The sequence below is a fragment of the Rhinopithecus roxellana genome, chromosome 11, assembly GCF_007565055.1.
Source record: "Rhinopithecus roxellana isolate Shanxi Qingling chromosome 11, ASM756505v1, whole genome shotgun sequence".
Lineage (NCBI taxonomy): Eukaryota > Metazoa > Chordata > Mammalia > Primates > Cercopithecidae > Rhinopithecus > Rhinopithecus roxellana.
Genome location: NC_044559.1, coordinates 50,364,907 through 50,378,982, shown reverse-complemented (window position 1 = coordinate 50,378,982; position 14,076 = coordinate 50,364,907). Strand labels below are relative to the sequence as shown.

Below are 14,076 nucleotides of genomic sequence, written 5' to 3'. Positions count from 1 at the left end.
TGCACCAGCATAACTGAACCACCACTAGGCCAAAATTTAGGAGGAGGGATACAGGAGATGAGCAGGGGGTTAGTACTGGGCTCATTTAAGGAGAACTGAATGAGAAACAACTCCTGCCCTTCCCACCATGCATACACACACACACACACATGCATGCACACACACGCGCACACATACACACACACACACACGCACACACACGGGGGAGAGAGAACTGCTGCAACATGCCACCAACTCCTGCCCCAGGAAAACTGACAGTGACTATCAATGTCCCCATGGCTCCCAAAAGGCAATCACAAAAAGAAAAAACAACCCAATGTTGGTCCACTTCCCGGAGGCCAGGCTGACCAGCCTTGCTGGGAGTCACCTTGTGAACCAACACTGTGCATTCCAATCTTCTTTGACACAGAAAAGGCGCAGCATCAATCAGAGCTAATTGCAGGTTTCTGTGCTACTCTCCCAGCTTAAGTTGTTTTGCAAAAATTACATTTCATTACATTTTATATTCATCAGCTTCAAGAGCAGAGTGCAAAATTAACTTGAAATAATTTCATGCTCTCAAGTAACCTTTATTTTCTAAATTGTGATGTTTTGCAGTAACTGTTTTATCCTACTGTATAATAACAGTGTTCTTTGCATTAGGGTATAGCACTTATAGAACAGCTGTTATCTTAATCAAATATCAATAGCTCATCTTTATTTCAGTACTAAGTCAATAGCACATGCCATTTGTTACTTCACAAACTTCAATACCATAAGTGTTATCAGTTAAACAAGTGCTCTCTAAAGTGTGGTTTAATGAATCAGAACCAATTTAAAAGACAGTCTGTCTTGAAATTCTGAAATCTGCAAAATTTAGTACTTCTATAAAACATCAAAATTTTCAGGTAACCAAATGTTCAGCTGTATTTTGAACACGAACCCTCTTCAACGAGTCCTCATATAATATAGTTTCACTTAAAATATAAGATAGGATACACATGTGTAACACCCACCTAACTGGAAATCTGCCTCCTTCTTTTGTTCTTTTGTTCTTTCTCAATAAATTTTTAATGCACTTTTGCCCAAACTTGCCCCTCAGAATCCAGTATTCAAGCAAAGAAATATCATGCTTCTTATAGCTTAACAATCACATATGTAAATAAGATTTGGGGATTCCAGTAAACTGTAAGTTAGTTCCAGACAACAGAAAAACAGAAAACATCAGAAAGTCCAAAGTAATCATTGCACTACATTAATAGAATCATAACATCTAGGAAGCAGGAGGTAAGAGACCCACCCTACAATCGGAACTTGCCTGTAGTGTCACACTTAAATAAGAGCACCTCACTTGGAAGGGAAAAGAGACAATAGTTGTATTTCAGTGAAGAACAACCTAGATGGAAAAGGAACTGAAATCAGGCCTTTAGAAGTACAGAGGAAAGTTGGTCACAAGGCTTGCCTATTTGTCACAGTGGTGGAACTACAACTAATCAGTAAAAATTACAGGTGAGGAGGCACTTTCTGACACTTACAGGTGACCAGACATGAAACGAGGCATTGTAATAAGGTCATTTGGTTATACTTCTAGATGGAAAGCTGTACAGAAAAGACATAACAAGTGGTTTTCCAGTATCTGCCATAAAAAAGTAAGTATTCATTGAAATATCCTGTAGGCAGAGACTGGCAGTCTCCTTGAGTTAAGCAGATTGAGCAGAAACTCTACAAATGTCAAAGAGGCCAGAGTTCCCAGGGTGGAGTACACAGAGGAGAGAGCTGCACACAAGGCAGAGTACGCAGAGCGGGGAGCTACACACAGGGCGGAGTACACAGAGGAGAGAGCTGCACACAGGATGGGGTACACAGAGTGGGGAGCCACACACAGGGCGGAGTACACAGAGGAGAGAGCTGCACACAGGACGGGGTACACAGAGTGGGGAGCTGCACACAGGGCGGAGTACACAGAGGAGAGAGCTGCACACAGGACGAGGTACACAAAGTGGGGAGCCGCACACAGGGCGGAGTACACAGAGTGGGGAGCTGCACACAGGGCAGAGTACACGGAGGAGAGAGCTGCACACAGGGCGGAGTACACAAGAAGAGGGAGCTGCACACAGGGCAGAGTACACAGAGAGGGGAACTGCACACAGGGCTGAGTACACAAGAGAAGGGAGCTGCACACAGGGCGGAGTACCTAGAGGAGAGAGCTGCACCAAGGGAGAAAAGTAAAAGATCTGTAGAAGGTTTTTCTTGAATATGCAGCAGACACTGATTAATGCGTCATGTGAAAAAAAAAAAAAAAGTACCCAAGACCAAGACAAGAACCACCTGAAAAAATTAGAGGGAGCAATCACTAACACTTACACAGGGCCAGGAGTACACAGAGGAGGGAGCCGCACACAGAGCGGAGTACATGGAGGAGGGAACTGCATACAGGGCGGAGTACACAGAGGAGGGAGCTGCACACAGGGCGGAGTACACAGAGGAGGGAGCTGCACACAGGGCGGAGTACACAGAGGAGAGAGCTGCACACAGGACCGAGTATATGAGAGGAGAGAGCTGCACACAGGACGGAGCACCTAGAGGAGAGAGCTGCACAAAGGGAGAACTCCAAAGATCTGCAGTTTTCTCTTGAATATTCAGCAGAGCACTGATTAGTGCATCATGTGAAAAAAAATCTACCCAAAACCAGGAAAAGAACAACCTGAAAAAATTAGAGGGAGTAATCACTAACACTTGCACAGGGCCAGGAGTACTGCCTATTCCTACCAGCCAGAGTGGAAAAATCGTAAGTTACAAGGCATAGAGCAGAGTACTCAGAAGAGTTTTACCTCAATGGTGGGGCAAGTTAACGGAAGATTAAAAATTTCTGTGTCCATCTAAGTTTTTTGTCCTAACTTCACCCACCAAAGGGCATGTTTGGACAAAAGTGTATTAAAAAATCATTAAGAAAAAGCAAATTACAAATAAAGGGGGCAGATTTCCAGTTGGGTGAGTGTTAAACATCTGTATCCCATCTTATGTTTTAAGTGAAACCATGTTATATAAGGACTCATTAGAAGCATAAAAGCAAAACCTGAAAGGATCAACCTATTTCCAAGGAACTTAACCATGGTGCAGAACAAAGCTCAAGAATATGTATAGGAATAGAAACATATCCAGCATACAACATGGTAAAATTAACAATGAGTGCCATCCAATCAAAGATTACCAGGCATACAAAGAAGCAAGAAAATAATACTCATAATGAGGAGAAAAGGCAATCAATCAAAACTGGCCCAGGATTGACACAAATGATAAAATTAGTGGAAAAGGGAATAAAACAGTTATTGTAACTGCCCCACGTGTTCCAGAAGATAGAGCAAAGTTTACGCATGTTAAGAAGAATTGTGGAAGACATTTAAAAGACCTGAATTAAAATTCTAGAAATGAAAACTGTAAGTTATGAGATAAAAAATAAATATAATGGGTGGAATTAATAGTAGATCAAACATTGCAGAAGAAAAGCAGTGAACTTGAAGATATAGCAATAAAAACCACATAAAATTAAACACTGGGAAAAGGGCTCACAAAACCCAGAGTATTAGTTACTCTATTTAGGAAAAATTAGTATTGTTACTTCATAAACTTCAATACCGTAAGATTTATCAGTTAAACAAGTACTCGCTAAAGTGTGATTTAATGAATCAGAACCAATTTAAAAGACGGTCTGATTTAAAATCCTGTAGTGAAATCCTGGCTTGAAATCCTGTGACTTCAAATGGCCAAATATGCATACAATAAGAGTTCCTAAGGGAGAGGAGAGGTTGGGGATAACATGGCCACAATTTTCTGAATTTAATGAAAACATAAATACGTAGGTCAAAAAAGCTCAACAAACCTCAAACACAGTAAAGATGAACAAAACTACACAAAAGAGCATTATAATCTAATTGTTCAGTGCTAGTGATTTAAAAAAATCTTAAAAGCAGCCAGAAAAAAAAGGGGTCACATTACCTGGGGAGGAAAATAAGGATAATAGCAGATGTTTCACTGGAAACAGTGCCAGCTAAAAGATGGTGGTTACACATCTTTAAACTAATGAGAAAACACTGTCAATCTAGAATTCGTTACTCAACAAAAATATTTCACAAAAATGAAGACAAAGTAGTTTTTTAGGCATACGAAACCTATAGCTATTATCACCAATAAAACTGCACCGCAGGAAACACTAAAGGAAGTCTTTCAAGCAAAAGGAGAATGAGAACAGATGGAAATGTGGATCTACACAAAGGAATAAAGAATACTGGAAGTGATAACTGTATGAGGAAATAAAAGACAATTATTCTTATTATTTAAATATCTTTATACTTGATTGTTAAAACCAAAAATAATAACGCATAGTGTATTTATAATATATGTAGGAGTAAAATGTGTGGAGAGAATAGATCAAATGGTGACGGGGAGACATAGAAGTACACTATGACGAGGTTCCCACATGATACATAAAGTCAGATAACACCACATGGAAGCAGACTGACAAATTAAAGATGTAAACTAGACATTCTACAGCAACCCCTAAAACAACAAAATAAGGATTATAGCAAAGAAGCCAGTAAAAGAGATAAAATATAATCATAAAAAATATACAATGAATTCAAAATAAGACAGAAAAAGAAGAAATGGGAACAAAAAACAAATGAAACAAATGGAAAACAAATAGCAAAATAATAGACTTAAAACTCGCCCCGTCAGTAGCCTCATCCATGTAAACGAGCACAACACCACAATTAAAAGGCAGGTTATCAGGATAGATTTTAAAAAGCAAGGCTGAATCGCGTGCTCCCTAGGGTTCCCTAGGAACCCTTTTTAAATATAAAGACACAAATAGGTTTAATGTAAAATGATGGGAAAAGATATATCATTCTAAGTCCAATCAAAAGAAAGGCATGGTAGATATATAATGTCAAAGTCAACAAGCACATTAGCAGGGTTGAAGAGGCTCATTTTATACTGATAAAGGGGTCGATTCATTAAGAAGCTGTCTCAGTCCTAAATGTTTATGAAGCCCATGATAGAGCTCAAAGTACATAAAGCAAAAATGAACAGATCTGAAGGGAGAAATAAACAAATCAACAGCTGCAGTCAGAGATTTCAACAACTCTTTCAATGATGGAAAGAAAAAGTAGACAGACAATTCATAAAGATATATTAGTAAAAGATTCAAACAACACAATGAAGCAAGTTGACCTAACTCACAATGATCGAACACCTCACCCAATAACAGCAGAACACATATTTTTTTGAGTTGCACATGAAACGTTAACCAAGACAGACTATACCTGATGTTATAAAACATGTCCCCACAATTGAAAAGAATGCGTGTGTGTGTGTGCGCGCATCTGTGTGTGTGCGTGTGTGTGCGCGCATCTGTGTGTGCGTGTGTGTGCGCGCATCTGTGTGTGTGTGTGTGCGCGCACATCTGTGTGTGTGTGTGTGCGTGTGTGTGTGTGCGCGCATCTGTGTGTGTGTGTGTGTGTGTGTGCGCGCATCTGTGTGTGCGTGTGTGTGTGTGCGTGCATCTGTGTGTGTGTGTGTGCGTGTGTGTGCGCATCTGTGTGTGTGTGTGCATCTGTGTGTGTGTGTGTGTGCGCACGCGCATCTGTATGTGTGTGTGTGCGCGTGTGTGTGTGCGCATCTGTGTGTGTGCGTGTGTGTGCGTGTGTGTGCGCATCTGTATGTGTGTGTGTGTGTGTGTGTGCGCGCATCTGTGTGTGTGTGTGTGTGTGTGTATACCTATTCTGCTCTCTGGCCAGAACAGAATTACAGTAAAAATCAATAACAAGACCGGGCACGGTGGCTCACGCCTGTAATCCCAGCACTTTGGGAGGCCAAGGCCGGTGGATCACAAGGTCAGGAGAGCGAGACCACCCTGGCTAACATGATGAAACCCCGTCTCTATTAAAAATACCAAAAAATTAGCTGGGTATGGTGGCGGGCGCCTGTAGTCCCAGCTACTCGGGAGGCTGAGGCAGGAGAATGGCGTAAACCCAGGAGGCGGAGCTTGCAGTGAGCTGAGATCGCACCACTGCACTCCAGCCTGGGCGACAGAGTGAAACTCCATCTCAAAAAAAAACAATAATCTATAGCAAAGATAACTGGCAAATCCTTAAGTTGCTGAAAACTAAATAGCAGAGTACAGGGAGGTAGGTGAAATAATAGCCCCACAAAAATATCCACATCCTAATCTCAGGAACCTGTGCATATGTTGCCCTACATGGCAAAAGGAACTTTGCAAATGTGACAGAATTAAGGCTCTTGAGATGGATGATCCTGGGTGACCTGGAAATGGGCTTTTTCCCCTGTAGCCTCCAGGATGAATGTGGTAGATTCCAACACCTAGATTTTAGGAGCATTACCACAATAACAAATGTATGCTGTTGTGAACCGCCAACTTCGTGGTAGGAAACTACAACGAGCACTAAGTTCCCAGGTGGCAGCTTCCTCCCCAGCACACAGCCCAGCGCCCTCCCTGTGGGAAACACCCAGGAATCTGTGAACACACACGACTGGGCGGACAGTTCTCTGGGACAGGTAGAAAATGATAAGTGACAATATCAGGGTCATTTGCTTTTCGCTGCACTAAAAAAAAAAAAAAAAAAAAAAAAAGTCACGCAGAAAATTAAGAACTTTAAAAATAAACAGTAACATCAAAAAGATCTGAGACGCCAGAGCAAGTGAGTCAAATCTGAGCCACATCTGAGCTCAGCTCTGGAAGAGAAAGGTAAGAGGCTGGCACAGGGGAGGTGCGGGGGAGAGGGAGACTCTTTTAGTGCCAAAACGCTTAGCGAAGGCCTCGCAGAACCTGGAAACCCACAGTGAGACACGTTCCTCTAAGCACGGGGAGACACCTTAAGCCCAGTGAAGTCAGCCAGACATAGAAGGAAAAATGCTGCATGATCGCTCTTATATGTGGAATTTCAAAAAATCAAATACATAGAAACAGAGAGAAGAACGTGGTTACCAAAGGTGGCAGGGGGTGGGGAGAAGCGGCTCCCTCCACCCACTGAGGCGAGCACTTCTTTCTGACTCGTGGTCCTTCAAAACATCCTCTCCAGAGGGAACTCACAGCTGCATAAACAGAGCACAGTCACTTGACCTCTAATGACCTGCTTCATCTTTCGTAAAGGGAATAGGAATATCTATTTCACTGGCCGGGCGCGGTGGCTCAAGCCTGTAATCCCAGCACTTTGGGAGGCCGAGACGGGCGGATCACGAGGTCAGGAGATCGAGACCATCCTGGCTAACACGGTGAAACCCCGTCTCTACTAAAAATACAAAAACTAGCCGGGCGAGGTGGCAGGCGCCTGTAGTCCCAGCTACTCGGGAGGCTGAGGCAGGAGAATGGCGTAAACCCAGGAGGCGGGCCTTGCAGTGAGCTGAGATCTGGCCACTGCACTCCAGTCCGGGCGACAGAGCGAGACTCCGCCTCAAAAAAAAAAAAAAAAAAAAAAGGAATATCTATTTCACCGGTGATATTGGGAGCATACATGAGGCGACGCGTGGATGTGAGCACCTGTAGAAAGAAGCTCCTGAAAATGTCAGCGGCATCAGAGCTGAGCTGTCATCCTCAGATCCAACACGGCTTCTATGGCAAGCTCCGCCTGGGGCTCTGCATTCTTCCCTATCGGTGACTGGAGTTTCATAGTACACATTGCATCTTTTTAGGCTAAGCCTGTTATCCTGTCATTCTCTTTGGTTGACTTTTCATACTGCCTCTAGAGCAAATTGTTAAAACCTACATTAGGAAACTACCCTGCTAAAAACAAAAATCCATCTCCAACGACTCCCGAATGTCTCCAGAATGAAGCCTGCCCTCTTTTGCCTGGCATTCAAGATCTTTCAAGAATACCCACTATGTCTATCACTCTGCTCCACACTCAGACAAACTAGAAATCCCAGAGTGATGTGCCTGGAGCAGTCAGCCCCATGCCTAGCACCTTGCAAATGTCCGTTATTTCTCTAGTGAATTATTGAATTCAGAGGCCATGGGTACTCATATCTCCAGCACCTAACAATGCCTGGCACACAGACAGGATTGCGTGTGGCTGCAGAATGATGTGTCCTGGAAAAGACATCCACGTCCTGATCCCTGGAACCTGGGAATAGAATATATTACCTGTGAATAGAATGTTGCTTTCTTTTTGAGATGGAGTCTTGCTCTGTAGCCCAGGCTGGAGTATAGTGGCGTGATCTCAGCTCACTGCAAACTCTGCCTCCTGGGTTCAAGCGATTCTCTGCCTCAGTCTCTCAAGTAGCTGAGATTACACGTACCCGCCACCACGCCTGGCTAATTTTTATATTTTTTTTAGTGGAGATGGGGTTTCACCATGTTGACCAGGCTGGTCTTGAATGTCTGACCTCAAGTGATCTGCCTACCTTGGCCTCCCAAAGTGCTGGGATTGCAGGCATGAGTCACTGCGCCCAGCCAGAATGTTACTCTTACCTGCCAAAAGGCATTGAGTTGCAGAAGAATTAAGGTTGACCTACTCAGCTGACCTACAGATGGCAAAGTTATCCTGGACCTTCCTGGTGGGCCTAATGTGATCACAAGGGTCTTTATAAGCGGGAAGGGAGACAGAAGAAAGAGAGGCAGAGAGATGCAGTGTGAGGAGGACTCAGCCCAACAGTTGTTGGTTTGAAGTTGAAAGAAGGGGCCACAGGCCAAGGAAGACAGGGCCTCTCAGAGCTGGAACACACAAGGGTGCTCCCTGGAGCCTCCAGAAGGAACACAGCCCTCCTGACCCCTTGCTTTTAGCCTGGTGAGACCCATTTCAGATCTCTGACCTGAGGAACTGGCAGATAATAAATTGTTGCTTTAAGCCTGTACGTTTGTGAAGACTTGTTTCAGCAGCGAGAGGAAACTTGTACACACAGCTCACTGAGTGGATGAGACATGAGTGGATAAAGCTCCTGCTGCCCTCACACTTGTGGCTTCCGTATTACACATCATTCACTTTTGCTTCCCAACCCCCATGCCTTTTCTTCTGGTGACAGCACCTGGATTTCCTCTGGAGAGCCACCTGCCTTCCTGTCTAATCCAGAGGGCCCAAGGGAGGCTCACACAAGCCTGAAGGGCAGGCCTCAGGTCTGGTTTGTCCAGTCAGAGCACATGTTCCTCTGGCCAGGGATGGGTTCAGAAATGGACACGTTATCAGAACCTGCCCAGTGACAGCCAGCCCTGGGACTTTTGCTGCAACTCTTAGAAAAGTCGAGCTCACAGGTCTTTGTCTGTGGCAGGAAAGTGAAGGAGGAGGTGCTGAGCTGTCAAGTGAAGATGAGATGACAGATGCTTAACTGTGCCGCTTGAACTCCTAGATCCAGCCATGCCAGGGACACAGGCGAGCATGTTGTCTTTGGAGCTTAAGTTATTGTGTTAGGTTTCTGTCACTGCAATTTTTTTAAATGTAGTCTCACACCTCTAGAACCTTTGCTCAAGCAACTCTTTAACCTAGACAGTGTCCTCCCCACCCTCTAGAACTCAGCTAAACTACTACTGCACCTGAAAAGACTTCCCCAAACCCAGAGGATGCTTGTCTCCCTCCCAACACTCCCAGGGCAAGTGGCTCTGCAGTCACCGGGAAGGCGCTTGCCCATCCTCACATGGTGTTAAATCCGTGGACCATGCCTTGTTTGTCTTTACAACCCACTCCCTGCTGCTGGAAGCTGGCCTTGGACTTGCAGGGAGGCGCGTGTCTGCTAAATGGAATTCTTTGTTGCAAGGAAACAGTCATGCACACATCAGTACCCATCTCACTGCCTGCGGGCTCCTGAGGAGCTGGCAAAGACTGGATGGCAGTTTCTGCCATGAGCTGCTATTTCCCAGGCAGGGAAGTGAGGGACACTGAGAACCGGAGCCTTCGGCACCATGGGGTCGGCAAGAACAGCATTCTATCATGCACCACCAACCTTTGGAAATTGAAATTCTGATTCTTGAGGCACTACATAAAAGCCTACCTTGACACAAAACTAATTATGTGTGCCTCAAACAATTATGCAAAACAAGTAGAGCGCTTTCCATGTAAAACAATAGGTATAGAGGAAATGGCACTGCAGATACTCTTATAAACATGGTGAAGGCGCCACTCTGCTTAGGAGAAATCTACAAAGGCTTTGTGAAAGTGTACCACTGAGATTCAAATGGCAACTGGCCATTCACCGTCATCGCAGAACACAGTGGGCCTCATGCATCCCACAAACACATCCTGGGTCAAGGCCACCATATTTTCACATTTGTGAAACATAACTGGTCTCATAGCAGCCTCTATACCTGATTTAAGTGATAAAAATAGGACATTACTCTTTCCACATAGATCTAATGGGTACCTCAAACTTAAGGTTCCCAAACAGAACCCTAGAACTCCTGGCCAAGCAGCTTTTTCTTTTTTTCTTTGAGATGGGGTTTCACTCTTTTGCCGAGGCCGGAGTGCAATGGCACGATCTTGGCTCACTGCAAACTCTGCCTCCCGCGTTCAAGTGATTCTCCTGCCTCAGCCTCACAAGTAGCTGAGATTGATTACAGGCATGTGCCACTACACCCGGCTAATTTTGTATTTTTAGTAGAGATGGGGTTTCTCCATTTTGGTCACGGTGATCTCGAACTCTCAACGTCAGGTGATCTGCCTGCCTTGGCCTCCCAAAGTGCTGGGATTGAGCCACCGCGCCCAGCTGCCAATCTGCTTTTCATCAAGTCTTGCTGCCACGATTGGCCCTGCCCTCAGTTTACCTACCTGCTCAGGTCAAAGCAAGGAGTTGTCTCTGACACCTCTTTTTCCTCCACCCAACTTTGAACCCATCAGCAAATCCAGGCTTCTCTTTCTCCAAACTTAGCTTCTCCTCCCTCCACTCCACAGCTAATCCCAGCTGGGGCATCGCGTTCCTGCCGCATCACAGCCACCTCTCCGGTTGTCCTGTTGCCTGGGTCCAACCTAGTGTGCATTGGACCATAACGCATCTCTGCTCAACCCTTCTAGGAATTCCCACCTCACCCAGAATCAAGCTCCATGTGCATCTCTACTAAAAATATAAAATTAGCCAGGTGTAGTGGCACATGCCTGTACTCCCAGCTACACGTGAGGCTGAGGCAGGAGAATCGCTTGAACCCAGGAGGCAGAGGTTGCAGTGAGCTGAGATCACGCCATGGCACCCATGGCAAGGCTAGAGGTCCAGCAGCCCTTACGTACCATGGCCAGCCCAGCACCAGCCGCCTGCCCCAGTCACCACACTCCAGCCACACTGTCCCTCTGGTGTCTGAAGATGAGGTCGAGCTGCCCACCCAGGCTAGTCTGGAGAGTCAAGCTCACCATAGGCAAACCTGGATCTTGGTTCGGGTCTCCCTCACATGTGTTCAGTGAGAGCCAAGGGCCTCTTCTCCATCCTGCACTGTCAGCCTCTGAACATATTCTCCAGGGCCACAGACAGAGGGCAGAGGGACAGGCATGGCAGCCTGGAAGAGCTTGAGTCTGAGAGTGGCACCCATTGCATTTGCTCAGAGCCCATTAGCCAAATGTGGCACCTGAGCCCAAGCTCTAGGCTGTGCTTCCAGAAAAGGTCAACTACAGCAGGAATGGAGAATGTGCAGGCGTTGGTGGGGGTGGGGACGGAGGAGACCGTTTCTAGACTATGCGGCCAGATGACTTGGAAACACAGAGCTGCATGTTGGTGGGGAGAGGGTCAAGCGAGAGTGTGCAGGAAGAACCCAGTGCTCGGGCCCTGAGAACAGGCAGCCACTCCCCAGCGTCAGAAAGGACTTGGCCAGAGACAGCCTCTGGCTCTGATATAAGGGCAGGACCCCCACAGACAGATGTGAGCGCACTCGGAGACTGCCCTCAGTCATTAGGGACTACCAGGGCAAAAGTCATCTGCTCACCAAACACACTCATTGAGTAGCCCCGTGTCCCCAAGCCAGAAAGAGTTCTAGGCACTGAGGGCCAGAGACGAAAGAAATCCCAAATCAGCAGTACACACTAGCTAACTATGGATCTCTTTCTTGCACAGTCATTCTGGAAGTTCATATGGCTGTAAATAGCAAAAACTTTAAAAATAGGTATATCCCATGACTCTGCAATTCTACTTCTAGAAAATTGTCAAGGATATGCCCAAGTATTTAGCTGTAGAAATATTAAGTGAAGTTTTATTTTTAACAGGAAAAAATAATCTAACTGTCCAACCACAGGAGATATGTTAAAGTCATTTAAGAACTTCTATAAAGTGGAATATTCTTCAGATTTAAAAATCGTATTTTGGAAGAATTGGAGACATGAAAACCTATTCATAATTTATATAATAATTTATAATCAAGTGAGAAGAAAACACATGGTAATACTATGAAAAAGCAAAGATTCCTATGAATGATTATTGTGGTCACTTAAGATGATCTTGCTTTGTGCTAGGCACCATGCAAAACCCTGGATGCAGGTGATCACATTTAGCCCTTATCACAACCCTGCTGATGCTGGTGAACTCCCATTTCAAAGATAAGAAGACTGTCAGTCAGCTGGGCCAGTTCTTCTCCATTTTTGCTTCAGACCCACTTCTCTGGATGGGGTTATCCACCCTCCCTCCTTTCCTCTGGCTCCTGGTTGGGATCAGCCCAGGGGAGGCCCTGGCAGGGGACCAAGGCTGGCAAGGGGAGCTCAGGCTGTCTGCTCCACCTGCTCCCTCACTGCTGGGCTGCAGCCCAGGACACAGACTGTGCTCCCCATCACATCTGCAGCCAGGCAGGCTTCCTTCCTGGACATTGCTCTGGCCAGGCTTAGGTAACCCCTCCCCTCCATTTACACTCTGGGCCAAGGGGGCAAAGGCTCCCACCTTTCCAGTCCATGAATGCTGCACTACCATTCCTTGGTTCCTTTAACTCTGCCTCTGATTTAATAAGAGGATCTTATTAAATCCTCTTCTGGCTGGGCGCAGTGGCTCACGCCTGTAATCCTAACACTTTGGGAAGCCAAAGCAGATGGATCACTTCGGGTCAGGAGTTCAAAACCAGCCTGGGCAACATAGTGAAACCTCATCTCTACTAATAAAAAAATATATATACAAAAATTAGCCAGACACGGTGATGCATGCCTGTAATCCCAGCTACTCAGGAGACTGAGGCAGGAGAACTGCTTGAACCCGGGGATTGGAGATTGCAGTGAGAGTGAGCCAAGACTGCACCACTGCACTCCAGCCTGGGCAACAGTGTGAGACTCCATCTCAAAACAGAAAAAAAAAAAAAAATCCTCTTCAATTACCTGTTTTTGAATGCAGCATCTCCTTCCTGCAGAGCCTTCCATGACATGTGCCTATCTTCAGGCTCCCATAACAAAACACCATAGCCTGGGTGGCTCAAACAACACATATTTCTCCTAGTTCTGGAGGCTGGGAGTCAGATGAAGAGGCCAGCAGGGGCAGGTTCTGGGGAGGGCTCCCTTCCTGGTCTCCTTACACTGCCAAGATAGCAGACAGAGCTCTAGTCTCTTTCTCTTCTTTTAAGGACACTAAGGGGCCCCTGCCCTCAAAACTCATCTAAACCTAACCGCCTCCCGAAGGCCCCACCTCATAATACCATCGCAATGGGGATTAGAGCTTCCACATAGGAATTTTGGAGCAACACAAACCTTCAGTCCATATCAACATGGAAGAGGTTGGATTTGAACCTTGGTCCTCAAAGTCCATAGCAGGCACTCCTCACCTTGGTGGAGTCTCTGGGCTCCTTCTGGAGCAGTGGCCTGTGGCTGTGAGCTTTGGGTATTACCCCTGACTGTGAGCAAGCAGATGTGTACGTCATTTCCCTGCTCTGAGCTCCCAGTTCCTCAAGTGGAAGGAGGGTGTCGGAAGGGCTGAGATAACGGACATCAAGCATCAGCCTCCATAAATGTCGGATGTGCCATCATCTCTTCCGTCTCCTCAGAGTGACCACTGCAGACTGTTAGCAGGTCATTTCACAATTTTATTTTAAAACCTTCAATAAATCAGCATTTTCCAAACTGCACATAGAGATCGTTACAGACGACACAAAGTTGAATGAAATCCATGGTGTTGACAGACGGAGTGTCCTAACGTGTGCAGGACAAT

At 45.6% G+C, this 14,076-nt stretch overlaps 1 long non-coding RNA gene across 1 annotated transcript in view; it reads right to left on the bottom strand.

The window, feature by feature from the left end:
• LOC115900276 overlaps nucleotides 1-13,739 on the bottom strand; it is an 89,278-nt gene extending 75,539 nt beyond the window's left edge. The window contains exon 1 of the long non-coding RNA XR_004059927.1: nucleotides 13,620-13,739. This is a non-coding gene — a long non-coding RNA (uncharacterized LOC115900276). The remainder of the gene's footprint in view (nucleotides 1-13,619) is intronic.
• Between the last annotated feature and the right edge of the window lie 337 nt (nucleotides 13,740-14,076).